The sequence below is a fragment of the Suricata suricatta genome, chromosome 16, assembly GCF_006229205.1.
Source record: "Suricata suricatta isolate VVHF042 chromosome 16, meerkat_22Aug2017_6uvM2_HiC, whole genome shotgun sequence".
Classification (NCBI taxonomy): domain Eukaryota; kingdom Metazoa; phylum Chordata; class Mammalia; order Carnivora; family Herpestidae; genus Suricata; species Suricata suricatta.
This window is the reverse complement of record NC_043715.1, coordinates 5452602-5473966: the sequence shown is the minus strand read 5'-3', so window position 1 is coordinate 5473966 and position 21365 is coordinate 5452602. Positions and strand designations below refer to the sequence as shown.

Genomic DNA, 21365 nt, shown 5'->3' with positions numbered 1-21365 from the left:
CTGTAATTTTTCTTTTTAGAGGAGTCTTTGTCTGGTTTGGGAATCAAGGTAATGCTGGCCTCATAGAATAAGTTTGGAAGTTTTCCTTCTCTTTCTATTAATAATAGCCAAATTATGTAAAGAGCCCAAATGTCCATCAACTGATGAATGGATAAAGAAGATGTGATGTGATATGTGTGTGTGTGTGTGTGCACACATATGCATGTGTGGATAAAGAAGATGTGATGTGTGTGTACACATACAGTGGAATATTACAATAATATATATATATATATATACATATATATACACACACACAATGGAATATTACTTAGTGATAAAAAAGAATGAATTCTTGCCATTTGCAATAACATGGATGGAATTAGAGTGTATTATGCTGAGAGAAATCAGTCAGAGAAAGGCAAATATATGGTTTCTTGTGTGGAATTTAAGAAACAGAACAGATGAACATAAGGGAAGGAAGCAAAAATAAAATAAGATAAAAACTGAGAAGGAGACAAGCTACAAGAGACTCTTAAAGGCAGAGAACAAAGTGAGGGACTGGACGGGAGATGGGTGGGGAATGGGCTAAGTGGGCAAGGTGCATTAAGGAAGGCATTTGTTGGGATGGGCACTAGGTATTGTATGTAAGTGATGAATTACTAAATTCTACTTCTGAAACCAATACTACAGTATATGTTCACGAACTTGAATTTAAATTAAAAAAAGAAAAAAATTCAGGTAACCCAGCCAAAGGCAGGAAAAAGGATACAGAAATGAAAAACAGAGGAATAAATAGAAAACAAAAATGAAATGGCAGAACTTAATCCCTAACATATCAAAAAATGCATTGAATTTCATGGTCTAAATGCATTAATTAAAATATCAAGAGATTGATAGTGGGTAAAAAAGAAAAAAAACCATGATACAACTGTATGCCACCCACAAGAACCTACTGCAAATGTAACACTACAGACAGGAAAAGTAAAGGATGAAAATAGGAAAATGATATGTCAGTCACCAAAACAAAGCAGAGCAGGAGTGGCTATCTTAACATCAGATCAAATGGGCTTCAGAGGAAAAAAATTACCAAGGACAGAGAGAGATCTTGCACAATGTGAAAGGGTTAGTCTACCAAGAAGACATAGTAATCTTAAATGTGTATGTGTTTAACAACAGCACCACAAAACATGGAAAACAAAATTTGATAAAAGTAAGAGGAGAAATAGACAAATCTACAATTTTACCTGGATATTTGAACATGTCTCTCTTCAACAATTGATAGAACAGTTAGAAAATCAGCAAGGATACGGAAGAACCCAGGGCCATCAATCGATAGGGTCTAGTTAGCTTAGAACAGTCGCCCAACACCAGCAGAATCCACATGCTTTTCAAGTCCCCAGGACACATTCACCAAGAAAGACCACCCAGGGCCACAAAACAAACCTCAAGAAATTCAAAAGGTTTGAAATCACACAACAGGAATCCTCTGACCACATGGAATCACAATTCCATGAAATCAGCAACAAAAAGATAATGGGAAAACCTTCAAACATGTGGAAACTGAACAGTGCAGTTTTGAATAATCTCTAGGTCAAAGAGAAAGTCTCAAGGGAAATACAGTTACATTTTGAACTGAAAGAAAATAAAAAAATAAAGCACTTTAAAAATTTCATGTATAATTCTAGTGTAAAATAGGAGGAAAAGACTCAGAAAACCATCATGACATCTAAGTAGTATTTGCTTCTCCAAACAAAAGCAAAACCCTCTGCAAGAGAATGATAAAGAAAATCACCAAATGCCAAGTCTTGTCTCTTTCCTGGGCACACACCATACTCTGCCTTCCAACTTTCTTTCCTGGGGTATTTCCTGATTGTACCATTGAAACAAAAGATACATTCAAGTTAGCATCATCAAGGGAGTTTGATTAAAGGGCTATTGATAAAGGTGAGAGTGGGGTTTAGGAAAACCACAAGGGATATGACAGTGTGCTGGCACTAAGGACAGTAGGGCTGTTACTCTTTTGAGGCATGAAGGAGCCTAGTTAAAAAGCCTGGAGACAATGAGGGTTGCAGAGAGAACCACCTAGATGGAGCTGTGACCCTTTGTCAAGTGACTCAGCACTCTCAAGGTAACCGGAAGGGGCAGGAAGCAGAGAAACAAACTCCCTCTTTTTTTTCCCTCCTTTGATCTCCTGCCTGGATACCCATTGTCCAAACTCAACTGGAAGCCCAGAGGCTCTCAAGAGGAGATCCATACAGATCCATACAGATCAGCCTCCCAGAGCTAAAAGCAAGGTGGAGGAAATTAGATCAAAGATTTTTTCAGATGGGAGTAAATGGAAAGCTATCTGGGTGGCAGAGGGACCCAGAGACTGGGTGACAGTGTTGCCAAAAGGAGCCATTCAACTCTCAGTTGACTCTGATGTGAGTGAGAAAGAAACCTTTGCTTTGTTAAGCCTCTGTGATCTGGGGATGTTTGTTAAAGCGACTAGCATTAATTACCTTGACCAATGCACCTAATAAAAGCCTGGGCCTCAAATTCTGTGTGGAGTTGCATATTAAATGCACAGCCCAGCACTCAGTGTAATTAAAAAGCGATTCCAATAGTTACTTGTGTCTCTTGAAAAACACCAGTGGGGATACAATTCATAATTTTGTGACTCCTCTTGAAATCTGTTTTATCTCCAGGACAATCCTTCTTTGCCCAGATGTTCTCATCCATCCACCCTCAGAAACTCCACCCAACTCCCCGTCTGTGTAGGATTTGTCCTTCTCTCCCAGCCTTTTAGCATATAGGTCATTTAGCTTCTGTCTCTGCCTTCTCTGTCACCCCTTTAGTCTCTTTTTTATCCCAGAAGATCCCTGAATCTGGTTGCCTAATACAGAGGGATGTACAGGTCTTATGTAAAATTAAGGTAGGGAAATCGGAGGAATTGAGGGAGACGGTTAAAACACAGGCCGTGTGCTTGTGGCGGGCTGCCTGCCCTGGGATTCAGTCTCTGAGATAGAGCTGACACGTGGCATGTTTATTAGGGAGCGAACTTTGGACCAACTGCTGTGGAAGGGAGAGGGCAGAAGCAGAAACAGCAGAGGGAAGGCCACACTGTGCCACAGGAGCTCTGGAGCCTATACGGCCATCAGAGTTTTCCTGCTTACCCCAAATGGCTCAGCCTTTGTACCCTTGCCTCCATCTGACACTGATGTGTGACTTTGGGTGAGGCCATTCCTGAGAGGGCTGACAGCTGAAGGCTGCCTGCTGACAGCTCTCCCAGGAGCCAAAACAACGGATCTTGCCTTGCAGGGAGACCTGGGCCTCTGGTCTTGTGTTCGTCACCACGGAGAAGGTCTCTGCCTGTGTGGGAGCGGGGCCGCAGCTCTGGCTCTGAGCCGTCTGCCATTTCCGTCGTCACTACTCATGTACGGACTGCTGTCGTTCCTTCCATGCTCTTCATGCCTTCCACGCAGCGCCCTGAGGCCCTCATTCCACTCTCCACTTGCCTCTTCCTTGAAGAACCATATCAACATTCTCTTCTTCCAAGAGCCCGTGATGGCTGACTCTTCAGTTTCTCCCTGACCCAGTGCTTCTGGGGCTGCCATACGGGAGCTGCAACCCCAGAAGTTTCTCCCTGGGCTCTCTGTTTTGCAGGGTTATAGAGAGGTGTGTAGCTGGCCTTTCCGTAATGCATTGATTTCTTATTATAATTAAAGAAAGAGGTAATTACTATAGTCATTGCAAGGGCTTACTTACAGCTCTGTCCCTCCTGATTGTTAGCTTCAGACAGTACTCTGGGGCTGTGGATAACTTACTGGCCTTCTAAACTGATTCTTTTTCCTGATTGTATATAATTAGGGCCTGGCAGAAATAGCCTTTTAATTTCTCTTTTCCCAGGGAGCCTGATTTTTAAATTCTTGTGATGGCCCAGACCAGCCTTGTGTAAACTTGGGAGTAAAGCCCTGATATGCAGAAAGAGGAAGGGAACACATGGTATAGTGCCCTAGGGCATGCCTCTGCTGTGATTGGGCACCAGCTCAGACCTGTACTGCCTGTATGAGCTTGGGCATGTTTCCTAGTCCCTGTACACCTCAAATTCCTCACCTGTACAATATGGATACATAATACCGACTGAATGCAGTTGCGATGAGGAGAGACTCTCATATGACGTGCTGAGCACCATGCCTGATACCTAAGCAGTGTCCGTTGTGTGATTGTCATTGTTGCTAGTTCTACTTACACCCTTGAGAAAATCAGTGATTCTGATTGGCTTACAGTAGCTCCTGCACATTTATTCCTTCAACAAGTGTTTTTTAGCATCTCTCCTCTGTCCAACCTCTAGCTGTGATATTGTAGTGAAACCCTGCAACCGTTCTAATTCTAACACCAACTGCAGTGCTCCACTTAGCTAAGTCCTTGGTTCAGTGTGGTTGTTCTTCTTGCTGACGCCAACACTCATCAGCTCTGGACCTTCTAAGTCTTCCAGGTAACTGATCTTTGAGGGGAACAATGCAGACTCAGGCAAAAGGTGGAAAATTATATGAGGGAGTAGTTTCTAGAAAGTTGCCTAGTATTGAGTGAATGGCTGTCTCCACCTCTTCAGCCTTGTTTCTTATCACCCGGTTCCTTGAAATCTATGCTCCAACTATTGCGTTTCCTAACATTCTATGCTCAAAACCTCTGAGCATATATGAAGGCTGTTTTCCACTGTCTATAAATCCGCTCTTTTCATTTCCCTGTCTTCACGTGGCTGATTTTACATCCACCATAGAGTTTGGGTCTCCCCTGGCTTAACACCCTTCTCCAAGATTGCCAAGTCTTCATGTTTCTATGGAAAATTGTCATATCTCATCATGATCCATTCAGTCTCTTTATCCTTGGTCCTGCTGCTTTTTAAAGCATCTCTTGTAAATGTCAGCCTTAGACAGGGGCTATCCAGGACTCATGGGTATGAAGAGAAAAGTGAGTACTGTTCTCCTGTTGCTGAAGGTTCGATAATAGACCTCTATGCTTCATGATTTTGTCTATCAACTCTATATGTATAGAACATAAATTCTATTCAGTCACGTATCCATCCATCCAACAATAATATGTTGATTGAGTGATACAAACCTAAATCTGGGTAAAGGTGAATCCCTGCATTCAATGAACTTAGAGCCAAGCATAAGAGATAAAGTATATGTACAAAAATTATAGTGAAGCAAAATTCAATAAGTATCACGTGATCAAGGTTTTATGGAAAAACAAAATAGCTTTTCTTTTAGGAGTATTGGGGAAAGGAATCTTTGGTAGAGAATATGGTACTTTAGATTGACTTGGAAGGAAGGGTAGGATTTCAGTAAAGACAGATTCTTCCAGGCAAAAGAAGATTTAGGAGCAATGGCAGCAGAATAATTTTGGGACATTTCATGAATCCACATGTAGTTTGAAGTAGTTGGAAGTGTGACTGGATAGCTGTTTATCACAATGAAGCAGAAAGCTAGGTAAGAAGTGCAGACTACTTGTGGTAGGAGATAGGGAACTATTGAAAGGTTCTGATGTCAGCGTGACATCAGCAGACTGTGCTTCCAGCAGATATATTTGGCAATATTATGCAAAATTTGTCCTAGGGGGACACCAGAAGTAGACTAGACATTCTTAGGCAGAGAGTGAGATATCTGGCTGGACCAACCTGTTGGCAATTGGCTACATAGGAGAGATGGATACGAGGGTGTTCAAGAAGCCAGATGCATACAACTTAGATGTTGGGACTGAACAAGGCTTTGAATGTAAGTAAACAGAGAGGTGGTAAGACTCTGACAGAGCAGCCATTTTTGGAGAAAGGCATTGAGTTTTACTTTAGAGAAAGGAATTAGAAGTGTCAGCAAGAACATTTAGGTGGAAGATTCCAGCTGCAGTGGAAACTGGGCTAGAGCACAGGGGCATTCATCAGAGTTGGTGCCAGAGTTTGGACTAATTGCTTTAACAGTCCGTAGGGAACAACAGCAGAAAGATGGAAAGCTGTAGGCTCTGTTCTTTGGTGTGTAGACTTCTTTTATATTTTGAGGGTCCCACTAGCTAACTAATAGCTTTCCTGACCTGAAGACAAAGTAAAAGCAATTACTTCAATAGAGTGATTGAGGCATCTAGAAACGTCCAGTGTGGTATAGTGTCCTTCCACCATGAGGCTAGAACATGGATTCAAGGTGTTTGCTTTACTAATTACAGAGCACTTCTTCTGATCAACCAGTTGGTGTGTGGCAGCATCCTTCCTCTCCTCCTGCCCCCAAGAAAGATGATGAGGAACCAGAGTGTTATTTCCAAGCATATCTCTTATTAGAGCCCCAGAGGGAAACAGACTCGCTGGAGTTGTGTGACAGCCCCAAAGTAGGAATGTCAGACAAAAGCCAGACTAAGTCTTGAGGCATATAGGAGTCATAGATCACTCTATTTTCTCTGGAGACTGGATGAGACCATTGTCCCCAAGTCCTTGGGAGTTTACGGTTTTGTATTAAATTGAAGTGTTTCCTTTTGATGAAGTATTTTATGATGGGTATTGTAAATTACTCTAAGGAAACTTTTAGTCAGCAAGAATTTATGACAATGATAAATTTGGGCAATGTCTTTTTAAGGGTCTCTATGAATGAATACTTTCAAAATTTCCCCAGGTTCTAGTCAAAGATAGAGCCTATTGGTGATTATTTTTGTACTTTCCAAGTCTCAAGTGACTTCTTTTATTAAGATTCCCAAGAATAAGACTTATGATTTATCCTGATGACATATTAACAGCTAGTCATACCAAATACATTTTTCTTTCTTATGTACCAGAAAGTATATTCTTGCTGTCAGCCTTTGGGGTACAATGAATTTCAAAAAGTTCTCTGGTGTTTTTCTTCAACATTGAACATTTCTTAGCTTTATAAGTTATCAAAATAGTTCGAGGGTCTGGAGAGAGACAGAAACAGAAATGAAGATAGATGGTGTCTTATCAATAAGACACAAGAAAAGATGAAAGTCATCTGTGGCTTTCATTTATAAAATGATTGAATTGGGTCAATATTATGGTGACTCCCATTAGAGGATAAGAAGGAACACCCCTCCAAAGTGCACTCAGCCAAAATCAGTTGGTTCAGTGACCACACTTAAATATTACCAATATGAAAGAGAACTCATATTTTGCATTAAAAGTTGCTTTCAGAATGGTGTCATTTGGTAAAGAAACAGAAAATTATTTGAATTTCATTTATTGTTTACTTCTTATGCTCTACTTCTTAGATGTGTTTACAGCAGAAAAAGCAATCAAATCACTGGCCACTTGAGATTTTCCCAAGAGTAGATGAGTCATTCATGACTCATTAGAGGAGGGAAACATCTTTCATCTATTGCAAAAGGAAAAAAAACCCCTCTTTCTTCTTTCATATAACATAATTTGTCTTCATCCTTTGTATGCAAGGCCTCACATTTGAATTCAAAGGTCTTAAGAGCAAGTTAAAAATATACAACATGTCCTCTGGGTATTTTGTAAGTACCATCTCCACACAACTAGCTAAGAATTTCCATGTCTCTGTCAGATATCATTTTAACCTTGAAATTTTAATTTGGGTTCTTATAAATAGAAGCCAAAAATATATGAGGGCAAAAAGAGAAATACTGAAGCAACAGGATTTATGTACTTAGTATCTCCTTGACACATCTGTTCTAAAGAGAATGTCACCCCTAAAAAGGGGGGAAAAGGACATAATGCAGAAATGCAAAAATGTGCAGTGGAATTTGAGTTTATTCTCACATCTTTGATGTGCTCATTACCAGACTGTTGATCTCTGTGGAATAAACTGCCCAGGATTTGTGGACAGAAAAGGAGTTCTGGCACAAGTTCTTGCCATAAAGACATTGATATTTGGTGAGTAAATCAGCTTATCAGAATAGATTTGAGTGGGTCAGAGTTTAAATTATAATTTTAGTCTGAATATAATACACACATGAATAAGTAGACAATGGAACTTATGGGCTACTCTTCTTTCAGAATGTCCAGAAGACCACAGACACTTGGCCGCCTTTCCAAGGAAACTTGTAGATGCTGTTGGGTCTCCAAAGTCACTGTAGTGAGCTGAAGGGTCTAGAACTCACTTGAATGAACTAAAACTGCTTTGAAAGCTGTAGCATTTATCTTTTTTAGCACATTCTGTTCAATAGTCATTGATTGTTCATTTATTTATCTGTCACTTTTTAGTTCTACTCATTCAATAGCTTTGGCACTGAGTTGGTGCTTCTTCAAGACTGTTTACTGGCTGTCTGGGTGGTTCAGTTGGTTAAGCCTCTGACTTTGGCTCAAGTCATGATCTTGTGGTTCATGAGTTTGGATCCTGCATCAGGCTCTGTGCTGACAGCTCAGAGCCTGGGTGTGCTTTGGATTCCCCCTCCCTCTGAGTCCCTACCCTGCTCATGCTCTCTCTCTCTCTAAAAACTAAACAAACATTAAAAAAGGTTTAGCATAGTTTAAGATTCTTTTTACAATTCTCAATGATATACTCAAGTTACATCAACAACCTGAAAACAAAAAAACACTTTCAAGACATATTACCTGAGAATTTAAGTGATTCGCTTGCTCTATAGATATTTTGAAATTAATTTCCAGTACAATTTAACAACAATAATAATAACGTAAAGTGCTAGAAATGAGAAAGGATAAATCTACCATCTTAATATAACAGCTCTTGTCATTATTTCAAATTATCTCCTCCCTTCCTCCCTCTCTTCTTCCCTTCCTCTTTCCCTTCTCTTTCTCCCTCCCTCCTTTCCTCCCTGCCTACCTCCCTCCCTTCTTCCCTCTCTTCCTTTTTCCTCCCTCCCTCTCCTTCCCTTTCTCCTTCATTCCTTCCTTCCTTCCTTCCTTCCTTCACATATGTATTTGGAGTCTACTCTTCCCAGATACCCCTTTAGGCCCTGGGGTTACCATATCACAAAACAAAGATTTCTGCCCTCCTGGAGCTTACAGATATTAAACAAAAGACATTAAGAATAAGTAAATTACTGTGTTGGATTCTTTCAGTCTTACTGGATAAAATAGAAGGCCAGTCAGGGTATGGGGTATGACACTGCCCAGAGGTGAGGGTAAGGGGCAGGTAATGGTAGTAAGGAGCATGGTTAGGGCAGGTAACCCATGAACCAAGCCTTCAAAGAGGAGAGAGAGGTCACCATGCAGATAGATAAAGGAAGAGCAGAAAGAACCACAACCACAAAAGCCTTGAGCCAGGAGCTTACCCAGAAAGTTCCAGAAGTACAGAGAGACCTGTGTAGGTGGAGCAAAATGAATGAGGGAGGAGGTTATAAGAGATGAGCTCAGAAAGGTAAGATGGAGCCCTATCCTGTAGGACCTTGCGGGCATTGCCCCTCTGTTCAAGTGTAGTAGAGCTGAGAAGTTGCAGGAACTGACTTACAATTTTGAGGCATCCTTCTGGATACTCTGTGGAAGATGAAGATGAAGGCAGGTCGAGGGCAGCAGCAGGGACACCAGTTGGGAAGCCACTGCAGTGATTGAGGCAACAGATGACAGCTGCTGGGCCAAGGTGGAGCCGTGGTCCACACATACCTATACTGTATGGTCCTGAACAAATGCACTGACCTCCTGATGAAGCCAGTGTGCATGGCATTGAAAAATAGCAACTTAGCCCTCCAATCACAGGCCATGCAGTTTGTGGTGGGAGTCAGAGTTTGGGTGGAAGTGTGTCTTGGGCAATTTTGCTGATGCATTTCCTAGCATTGACTAAAAGAGAACATCTATACATTTATCACATTTCTTCTGATGAACGTATTAATGAATCATCAGTGTCATTGTTTGCTGCTTCAAGAATTGCATGCTTCGTCCACTTACCTTGGCGGAATCTGATAAACTAAATGTGTTTGAGATTATGAGATTCTTTTCTGCCTAATTTATTTTATAAACTGCAAATGTAAATCATGCAGCTCTCCCATGCAATTTCCGTCGAGAGGGTAACGGCAACGTTGCCGTAATTGAGACATTCTCACGTGGGGGTGCCTGCAGAACCACTGAGTTGGAATGCCATTTCAGTTTTTTTAAAGATGTTTTTAGTTTTAAAAATAATTTCCGGAGTGTCCTTTTTGTAACTCTAAATTCAATTTATGGCCTAAACATCGCCATGAGCTTTGGGGGGTAGTACAGCTTGCTTTGGGTCTTTGTCTGCTAATGTTTCTATTACTGCATCCATGGTAAAACAGGAACATTTAAAGAAAAACAACATATGACATAAGCATTTTCTGTGTCCTCTGATGGGGCACCCAACCCTGCAGGGAGCTTGCTGTTGTTTTGGGGAGTGAGCTTTTCCATGGCTAGAAGGCAAGATTGGGGTCCGTGGATCCTGACTGGGAAATGCTAGAACTGGAAGGAATCTTAAAGATGACCCAGGCCCACCCTTAAAATTTGCAGATTGAGGCTCAGGCTGCTGAAGTGCCCTGATGGAAAACTAGTACTTATATTGTGTTTCCTGGTCTTATTAAAATGTGGATTATGTCACACCCTATGATAGTCTATATCTGGCCATGTAAGGTGAGTGGCATCTGGGTAAATATCATTCTTTGGGGATTTTATAGGAATTTATAATTTATTATTGTGTATTTTGCCTTTGCTGCAGTATTCTTTTGAAAGGCTAATTCTTTTAGGTTTGATGGGACACATTCAGCTTGAAAAAGACAAAAGAGGCGAGGTTGAAAGCAACTTTCCTCTCCCTGTAGTTAGGACACTAGACAAATGATGAGCAAAATCATTTTCTCAAAGAGAAGATGCTCAGCTTTGTCTTCCAGAAGCGAAGTGAGATGCTGTATCTTGCTGTGCACTGTCATCTTGCAGAGATTGACGATCCTCCCTGCTAGGGAGCCACCGACTTACAATTCACCAGGAGCAGAGAGCATCACGCCCCTCTGCAATAGACAGTAATGACGGTAATGAAATAAGGCTGCGGCTCAGACAACAGAAAACATCACTACTGGCAGTGGAGGTGTAAACATAACCTAATTCATGGTCATGCCAACAGATACATATGGGCCACCGTGCATAATGGAATGAACCCCAAGTTGGCCCGCCCCCAAATGGGGTACAAATTCTGGTGCTGCATGCTCCCTAGGGGGTCTTGGACAAGATGTTGGGCCTCTGTTACCTCATTTGTGAAATGCGAATGGTAGTGCAGACCTTGTCAAGTGAGAAGGCACTTGGGTACAGTCTGAGAAGGAGTTCTGCGTGATGTCCCCCAGAACCATGTGGGGCCTGCTCTGGAAGGCGCTTCCTTGGCCTGGCGCCTCTCGACCTCCGGCAGACAGTGCAGGTGTGAGCTCCGTGTGGGGCTGGGGACCCTGCTCAGGGTACTGGCACCTCTGCTGGAACGAAGGGTCCAGAGGTCTGCTCCATCGGTCATCCTGTTTTAGAAATACTGAGTTTTATGAGCCACATAACTGGGCATGGAGCTCTGGTGGCAACTAAAATGGGAACTCCTGGTAAATTAACCTTATGGCAAGGCTGCCCCCATTGTCCATCCACCCTGGTCATCAGCGTATTAGGCAGTGTTCAAATGGCTTGTGACTTTCTCTTTTATGGTTTCTCCAACACCATGGACTTCTGCCTCTGATTACAGGGTGGATCCCAGTATCAGGGATCTGGTTACCTGTATTGTACGCCTCTTCACTGGGGGAAGCAGCCATTGCTACACTGAGACCCTAGTGTCGGGGGTGCTGTAACCAGCCACCAGGTTCCCTGGAGGATTGCTAGGGCTCTGCTGACACACAGCCCTTGACATCACCAGAATTCCGAGGTCTGAAGAGCCTCACCTCACCCAGGGCACCCACATCCAATGACCAGCTGAGGCAGCAGGGACACCAGCCTCTCATACCATCTTGGGGCACCAGTTAAGAACCATTCTGGCTTCACAGCTCCCATGGAATCAGCCAAGACCTGTGTTGAGCATTTCCGCTCACTTGTCACCCCCCCCCCGCATCCAATCCTGCTTCCATCCTGTCCCTTGCATGGGTGGCAACTCCGTGAGCACCACCTAAGAAGCCTACTCTATGCACATGCCCTTCTCAGAGCCTGCTTCCCAGAGATCCTGATCTGTGACAGTCATGGTTTCTGTATAAATGGGCGATTACAGATGTGGATCAAGAATGTTTTCATTGCTCTGTCCCTTTTAAGTCTGCTCCTGAGAATAACCCCCGCTCTGACATCCTGTCTCACCTTGTAGGTTCTCTCCATTCCACAGTTCCTCGGTACTCTTCTCCTTGTCAGAATTTACCGGCCAATGAATATTTTTAAATGTTTATTTATTTTTGAGAGAGACACACAGAGTGGGGGGAGCGGAGAGAGAGAAACACAGAATCTGAAGCAGGCTCCAGGCTCTGAGCTGTCAGCACACAGCCCGACGCAGGGCTCAACTGCATGAACCGTGAGATCATGACCTGAGCCGAAATCAGATGCTTAACCAGCTGAGCCACCCAGACGCCCTGTATTGGCCACTGAATTTGAAATTATATCACCTTCTTTCGGGAATGGCCTGTGTGTCCAGGTGCAGGAGTGAAGGGTGCGGGAGTAGGGCTGGTGCCCAGACTGGGCATTTCAACACTGTGTGGGCCAGAACTTCGCACTTCAGATGGACAGTTTCAAAGAAGTAAAGATTTTCTTTCCATTTTCATCTTTAACCTCTTTACAACCAATAAAGTAGGTTTCTTTTTTTTTTTAAAGTATATATTTTATTTTATTTTGTTTTTTTAACTGTTTATTTTCAAATTGGTTTCCATAATACACCCAGTGCTTCTCCCCCACAAGTGCCCCCCTCCATGACCATCATCCCCTTCCCTACCTCCCCCTCCCCCTTCAGTCCATGGTTTGTTTTCAGTATTTGATAGTCTTTCATAATTTGTGTCCCTCACTCTCCCCAGTTCTCTTTCCCCCTTCCTCTCCCTAAGGTCCCCTGTTAGGTTTCTCCTGTTAGACCTATGAGTGCAAACATATGGTATTTGTCCTTCTCTGTCTGACTTATTTCGCTTAGCATGACACCCTTGAGGTCCATCCACATTGCTACAAATGGCCAGATTTCATTCTTTCTCATGGCCATGTCGTACTCCACTGTATATATAAACCATATCTTCTTGATCCATTCATCTGGTGATAGACATTTGGGCTCTTTCCATGATCTGGCTATAGCCAAATAGAGTAGGTTTCTAATAATAAACCACTTTCAAGGATTCAAAAATCCAACCAAGTAAAAATTGAATTTTATTTTTATTGTGTGTGTGTGTAAATTTATTTAAAAGAACAATCTGAAGTTCTGCCAGCATGTTGGCTATGTTTTGCTTTGGATGGTAGAATTGTATGTCCTCTTTTTCTGGTTGTTACTGTTTCTGACCCTCCAAATTTCTAAACAGAGAACATGTATTACTTTTGTAAATTAAAATAATGCATTTTAAAGAAAACCTCCTTACTATATCCTGTGCATGCCTCTGGCACCTAGGGGAAGAAAGTCTAGATGCTTCTTACCTCTCTGAAATGAACATCTTGATTGAGCCTGGTGGTAGCACTGGAGGGCTTTTTGGTCAAGGCAGAAAGAACCACTAGAGAATGGGGCATATTTCATGCTATAGCTTGTGATCTCAGAACACTGACTTTTTTCAGCACAAATTACAGAAAAGAAGATGTGAGCTTCGAAGGCAGGCTAGGCTGGGAAATTTCATCTCTCTGTTTACAGATGTTCATTAACATAACAAAACATTAGTGAATGTTTAGCCTGTACCCTGTCTGTTCTAAGTGGAAACTGAATGAAAATATGTCAGAAGTAAGCCAACTAGACTAGGAAAGGCATTTTCATACAACAAAAAGAAAAAAAAGACATGAAATATACGGTCACCAAAGAAGGCCACCATGTTTTATTTTGTAATTATGAAAATTTGTCTCTTTTGACAAGTGAAATGAATTTAGGCACTCAGGCATGGGGAGAAAGTTGAATTGTCTGAAAATTAAATCAAAGTAAAAATGAAAAATACAAATGGGTGTTTCATATTTGCTAACATAGGAGTCATCTTTTAGATCTGACATTTTGAAGCAATCCCTGAGAAACTTGATAGCTCATACCTCTGAGTAAATTATGGTCCCGAGCAGTGTGGAAATAATTGAGAATGTTTGTTGTTTTTAAATAAATGTAATAAATCTGGGATGGCGTTCGTAGGTGATAGTGTAGAGAGTTCTGTTTTATACCCCAAGACGTGTAACATGCTGAGGTGTGCATCGCAGGGGCTCGGTTGTGTAGACGCAGTGGACGTGGCAGCGTTCAGAGAGCAGCATGGCACTGACCAAAGAGGAGAGCCATCCAGCAAACACATCCCGTCTGGTACCACCACGTCCTAGCAGTGTGGCTGAGGGCAAGCCCTCTCCTTCCGAAAGGGAAAACGCTGCTGAAACCTTGCCTTCCAGGGGCGCTGGGAAGACCGACAGGCACTCCTTCCATTGTTGCTGTAACCGTGGGTGTGAAAACACTTTCAGCCACAGTGCCTGGTGGTGAGAAGGGCCTTGGTGAATGGTAGTCAAAAATCAGTCTGGGCACTTTTCATAATCCCTGGGTGCTTTGTATATCTATGTGTCCTTTGTGTGCATGTCTATGTGCGTGTGTGCAATTTGCATGTGTGTGTAGTTTGTGTGTGTGTACCTTGAATATAGGTACTTTGTATGTGTATGTTTGCACTCTGCATGTTTTCCTTGTGTGTGTATGTATGTGAATGGATATAATTTATGTGTCTGTTTGTGTTCCGTGTGTGTACTCTGTGTGCGTGTCTGTGTGTGTACGCACACGCATGTGTACTTTGCTTTGGGCACCAGCACTGAATCATTCTTATTATGCCCTCACAAGGCTGCAGATCCACTGTGGAGAGCTCAAGAAACGGTGCTTTGGTTTTCAAATGTGCAGCTGAACTGGCTGCCTCAGGTTCCATGTATCCTTCGGGACATTTTTAAGTACAGTCTGTGTGTACTAAGTATACATATATAGTGCTATTTTCCTAAGCATGGGTACTTTTCAGCCACAACCCAGTAAAGTTTTGGGTATCTCACATCACTTAAGAATGAATGAGCCTGCAAAATGGTGTCTTGTGGGCAAGTAATGAGGTTAGGCATCTTGAATTCTTTAGTTACTTCCATGGAAAGGGTGATTTATTCAGGACAAAGAGACCCTTTGACCAAATGTGAGCCAAAGGGAATCACGATAAGAAGTTGGGGGTCTGAGACTAAAAGGAGAAAACTGCCTCTAAATCCTGTCAGTCCCTGTCTGTCTCTCTCCTCCTTTTCTCCCCTTCTCTCTGGGGACATGTGGTCTCTTGGCTTTGCACATCTGCCCCAGCCAGCTGACGGCTCCGAGTTTTTACTCTGAGTGAGATCTTTCTGCTTTCTTGGTGCACAGGGTGCCCAAAGGGCCACTCAGCTTGCCCTCCCCTGACACCATTGTTCCCTGTTCTCATCCACTTTTGTCCTTCCCAGAAGTTTCACTGTCCACATCCACCTCATTTATCTGTGTGTTTGCTGGTGTGTTATTCATCTTCCCCACTGGACCTGTGCCTCCTAAGAGTAAGTGCTAGATCTGTCTGGTTACTCAGCCCCAGGGCCTCCCATGGTGCCCGGCAAACAGCAGTCGCTAAATCACAATCTGCTAAGTGAATGAATGGATCAATAGGAGCCTGAGACCTATCCCCTCCATGACCCTCTGATCATCTCTCATTCGTATCCAGCCAGAATTCCTGTCGCCTTTTTCTTTAAATCACCACCCCAACACTGTACCCTGTTTTCCTTTGGCTCCAGGCCCACCTAATCAGCATGTTCCCTCCACAATAACCAGCTAAGGGCTTGGGCTTGGGACTCACACTGACCCAGTGAGACTTAACTCTCACTTTTGCTGGAACTGTTAGGAAAAGGGTGGCTACGTTGTGAGTCTGTGTTTCCAGGGCTTCTGGCACCTATTTTGCTGCTCAAGGATGAAGTTAACACAGAGGAAAGCTATGCAAAAGGCAGAGAGAAACCAAGTCCTGATGACATTGTCTGAGCCCATGGATCCAGACTTACCTCAAGCAGTTGCCTCCAGACTTCTCTGTTGGATGAGCCAGACCATTTCTCTCTCTCCTCCCCAGCTCTTTCTTTTCAGTAAGCCCAGCAGACTGGGGTTCCCGTTCTAAACCCCAACCTTTTTTTGTCCTGAATTCACATGATGGAAAGGCAAGCACTCCCTAAGACAGGCAGCTGAGCACAGAGATTCCTTGGGGTGAACTGGGGCCCAGCCCAAGTTCCTGAGAGCCTTGGGGGATGGACACCACCTCTGCCAAGCTGCAGGTGGAGAGAACTGGTGGGGTAGGTTTTTATTTTGTTCAAATAACGTTACTAGGCACATTTTTTACAACTACGTTCAGCTTACATTACTTTCGGCTGGAGCATCCTAACTGAAAATGCCTTCCAGAGAGGAGTTTACTCAGAGCAAACTGCGCTGGTCATGATGTCTACCAGTCTTTTTGTGAAGCATCCACCCTGGTCCTGGCAGCCCTGCTCAGAAGGCCGGCCTTGTGTGGCCTGTTCCATGCTCAGCCGGAACATGAGGATCTCTTCTTCCAAGAGGCGTGAGAGGGGAGCAGAAAGGGCAGAAGCAGTGACGGGCTTGTCTTGCACCACTGGCAGCATCAGTTAATTGTGAGTCCGTGTTGAGGCTGAGCAGCAGGTGCGGGAAGGAGTGCTGAGGCCTGTGGACACGGGTAAGGGATTGGGTTGAGCTCTCAGTCAGATCCTGGAAGGGCCCTGGGCCTTCCTGGCTGTGGGGGCAGGAAAGGGGGACGCCGATGCTGGACTCCCCAGCTTCCTGCAGGGTGAAACAGAGGCGGTGCGTCTTGCCGTAGCAGAGGAGACTCCAGCATCTGCTCTTTGTCGTGGTTCCTTCTGGGTGTTTCCGAGTCTTTGGTGCATTGGACAGTTTCTGTTGTGTAACCCCACGCACAGATAGCCCAGCAGCACTAACTCCTCACCGAGACCCCAGCTTTCTCCTTCTGGGTTCACTTACAGAGAAGATAACTGTCCCTGCAACACATTGCTGAAAACAGGGCCTCCCTTGGAGTGGCACCAAGCCCAAGGCTCCCAGAGCTTGGAGAGTGGGCCCTCTCTGCTAAGGGTGCAACAGGGATCACCACTTGGGAGGAGCCAGGTGGGGAGAGGTTCCTGAAAGGTCATTGGAGCTTTTGTGTGACAGATAGAAAGGACTCCTGTGCCAGGGAACACCGAGACCTTCTGGAAGAGTGCAGCCCTGGGAGACACCACAGCCAATCAGAGGCCGCACTGCCCCTCAGGAGGACGCAGGAGGAGGGAGAGCCAAGCTTGGGTGGCTGGCAGCGGGATGGAATCCCAGCCCTGTCCCCACCTGCCCACTGTCCCTCCAGGAGCCTGTCCCCTAATGTCTCTTCAGTTCAGTTTCCTTCTTGGTAGGTGAAATAAGGGCCAGAAGACTTGGCTGGCAGGCCTTTTTGTAATTAATAGATGAGAAAAAGCATGTAGTGTTACGCAGGGCTCCTGGAAGACAGGATGGGCTTGCTCAGGGCTTCCTGCTCTTCTGACTGCTTCCTCTGCCTTCTCTGTCCTGGCGTGTGGTGTGGGGCTCAGTGGAGCCCAGGAGGCCATCTGCTCTTTTGTACTCGGCACAGTGCCTAACCGATGGCAGGTGCTCCATATATATTTGAGTTCCTTCCTTCATGGGCTCAGTGAAGCCCTACTGAACATGTATTCTCCGCTGTGATCTGCATTAGGCACAGCTGACACATCAGGGACAAGGCAGATGTTGTCCCCTTACCCTCAGGATTTGTGCAGTTTAGTTAATACTGGGAGCTGCCCATTGTCCATTTCTGTCTTGGGTCATGCCCTCTCTTTTCTCCCAGCTGCACCATGAAATAGGTGTTATTATCCACACTTTACAGAAAGGCAGCTGTGACTCAGGGTAATATGCACACGAATATATGAGGGGAGAAGACAAAATGGACCCTGGCATAAGAGAGGACTCTGAGGCTCTTACCTGTGAACAGAATCTGGGCTGGGGCCTCTCATGCAGGCTAGAGCAGCCTTGAACTTCTCAGACTGAAGGGAGGGGAGAGTGTGGTTCAGTGAGGTGACTGGGCTCTCTCTTCTGATTCTGGTGTATGCGTGTGAGCGAGATGGAGACAGACAGACACACAGAGATGTAGGCAGCAAGAGACACAGAGAGACCGTGAGACAGAGAAAGAGGGACAGAGAGACACAGAGGGGCAGAGGTGGACAGAGAGACAGCTACAGAGGGAGACAGACTGCAGAGCTGTGTCTCGTTCTGGTGGGTCCCAGGGAAAGCATATTCTCAGCTGTACATGGTTGCAGAAGCTGAGGCCCCCACTCACTGGAAGAAAAGCTATGAACAACCATTAGGGCATGTAGGCGTTCGAGGGCCCCCCTGCCGCGTGCCTGGGGCTCCCCAGCAAAGGGTGCTCCCCTGGGCTGGGGAGGGCCTGAGCCGCTGTCGTCAGCCCACCAGCAGGGGGCAGTGCATGGGGCTGCGTGGAAGCTGGGCTGAGTGCTGCCGATTGGACACTCAACCCAGCACCTGGGGGCCTGCAGGGCACTGGAATGAATGGCACGTGTTGAGTAGCTGCCGTCTAATTGGCAACTTTGGGCGGATGAGCTCGGCTTACCTCATTTCATCGAAGGGCAAAATCTAATAGTTGTTGCAGGCCCAGGCAGACAGACCTGGGTTTGTACCCTGACTGCGACTTAATAATGATGTGACTTTGTCGCCCTAAGCCTCCGTTTCCTCATCTGAAGAATCAGGACAGTGGTTTGGCAGTTAACTAAATGCAGTCAGGCCTGTGATATGCTTAGCACAGAGTCAGGTCCAGGGCGTGTGCTGCGTAAGTTCTGGCCCTGCCCACGACCATTGTGATCCCCCCTACCATGGGAGGGGGCATTGTGATCCCCCCCACCTTGGGAAGGGGCATTGTGATCCCCCCCACCTGAGAGGGGCATTGTGATCCCCCCACTGTTGGTGAGGGCATTGTGATCCTCCCCACCTTGGGAGGGGGCATTGTGATCTCCCCACTGCTGGTGAGAGCATTGTGATTCCCCACTCTCACTGGTGAGGAAATGAGGCTCAGAGGGCTTTAGTATTTACTACACTTCTTGGGGGTGGTCTCCCAGCTCCTGGGGGGATGTCAGAATCCAGAGCCTTCTTCTCATCTGACTCCAAAGCCCTCTCTGTGATGGATTATTGATTTCTCTTCTCTTTTAATAACACTGGTTTGTTGTACAGAGTTGCCTGTGAGTTTGCAAGTTAAGGAGTGCATTGCAGCTTGCTGTGGTGCCCCTGGGGCACTGTCATTACCCTCTTGAGTTTTAGGGACCGTCTTTCACACTAACAGCAATGCCCGTCTCCCCAGCAGGATCCCGGTGTCCTAGGAAGCACTGTTGTCAGACATAGAGTGCCACTTTCGTTTTATAAAAACATGTTTGAAAATTAGACTAACAAAGTCTGCATGTGTAAAAAAAAAAAAAGTAGAATACGAGAGTACAAAGTGAAAACAGAGAGTCTCTTCTAGTTCAGACTCTTAGGTTCCTCTCCCGGGGCATCCATGGTTGTGGCAGTTTCCTGGCTTTAAAAATTTCCGATTTTTCTACTCATTTGCACATATTTGTGTGTTTGTGTGTATGTGTGTGCATCTACATATCCTTTATTAATACCATTGGGTGCTTACTGTCACATACACACACACACACACACACACACACACACAGCCCGTGTCTTTTGTGCCTCTCAAATAGTTGTCTTCGAGTTGATTGATTCTCTATCAACTACATTACACGTAGCTCATTCTTTCTTCATCTCATTAGGTGAATTAAGTCTAGTTTGTTTTCTTTTCATGGTTCTTTCATGTTCCACTATATGGACATAGTGATTTATTTACTCTTTATTGCTAGATCACCTTGGCTTTTGCTGTTTTGCATTTAACATATTTAGACAAATGGCATTGAACACATTTGAGAACACATGTGTAAGATGAAGTTCTGGAAGTGGAATCCTCTTGAAAAGCAGGGATATTTATAGCTCGCTCAGATTAGCAAAGTGTCTGCTGCAGACAGTGAACTTGCAGTGTGTTAAGACGCCCAATGTTACCGCCTCACAGTCACCTCTGTGTCTGGACAAACTTGTTGATATCCATTAATCCAACAGGTGAAAAATGGAATCTCATTGTTGATTTGCATTTCTTTAATCTTGAGTGAGCTTGTGTTGTGCTTTTAAGTGACTTAGTTATTAACTAATAATTAAACTGGTACGTTAATTGATTATAATTGGGTCTGTATAATTTGTTGAAATGCTTTAGCTGAGTCCCAGCCCAGATAGCTTAACGGAGGTAGGATGTGGGATGAGTGACGGACTTCTTACAACTTAACCCACCAGTTCAGTTAGAAAGAATGAGCTGGATTTCTTCTAAGGCAAGCGGTGTATGCCTTGCCTTTTAGAGCAGGAGTTGGCCAACTTGTTTTTTAAAGGGGCAGATGGTAATTATTAAAGGCATTGTGGGCCAGATGGTCTCTCTCAGAACTCAACTTTGCCACTGTGGTGCAAAAACAGCCAGAGACAGTGTGTGAATAAATGGGTATGGCTGTGTCCCAGTCCAATTTTATTTAAAAAAAAAAGTCAGTTAGCTGTATTTGGTCTGTGGGTTGCGTTTTTCAAAACCTCATTCTATACTCTGCACGAGTGAGTGTCTGGAGACAAGACCAGTACCTCAACTTGAAGGCTCCGAAACCCTTTGGTCACAGGTGTTAATTTAATATGCAATGTACCTGAAGAAACAGATAAATACAAGTCTGTGCAGGCACCTGGACATTCCAGATGCCAGGCCCTGGGGCCGTGTCACCCGGGAGAGCAAATGAGGCTGGAGCTCTAAGTTTTCCCACTTGCATGAGTAGTTTATCCTCTTAATTGTTATGTAACATCTCCTCACCCTGGATACACGTTAAATAATTGAATCTGCCCTGCAATGGCCATTCTTATGGCATGGACAAGACTAAACATATTGCTCAGAAAGTAAAAGAATAGTCTGTTGACTCCTGGGGGTCAAACAGAACTGCTCAGGAAGGGAACTCAGGGCCAAGGGAGGCAGACCTGGTATTCTGAGGACGGAGGCTGCAGAGGCTGTCGTGTAGATGGGGGGTTGGGTCCACGGAGACTTGGGTCAAATGTGTTGTGGGCACATATGATTTCAATGAGATCTCTGATTCATTCGTCTGATTTGTGGCCTGTGGACACTTGTCCTCAAGCAGTGCCTGGAACATTAGGGGGTTTAGTTAAGGTTTGTTGGATGAATGAACAAATGAATGA

The 21365-nt window shown here is 44.4% G+C and overlaps 2 long non-coding RNA genes across 2 annotated transcripts; one reads left to right on the top strand and one right to left on the bottom strand.

Annotated features, from left to right (window-relative positions):
• Nucleotides 1–5638: 5638 nt before the first annotated feature.
• On the top strand, nucleotides 5639–8242 carry LOC115280576. Its single transcript, XR_003903849.1, has 3 exons — nucleotides 5639–5741; nucleotides 7762–7852; nucleotides 7976–8242. It is a non-coding gene; the product is annotated as an uncharacterized LOC115280576 (long non-coding RNA).
• An 8077-nt stretch (nucleotides 8243–16319) lies between these two features.
• On the bottom strand, nucleotides 16320–18957 carry LOC115280575. The gene is made up of 2 exons (XR_003903848.1): nucleotides 18679–18957; nucleotides 16320–16719 (listed from the first exon to the last, which is right to left on the bottom strand). It is a non-coding gene; the product is annotated as an uncharacterized LOC115280575 (long non-coding RNA).
• Between the last annotated feature and the right edge of the window lie 2408 nt (nucleotides 18958–21365).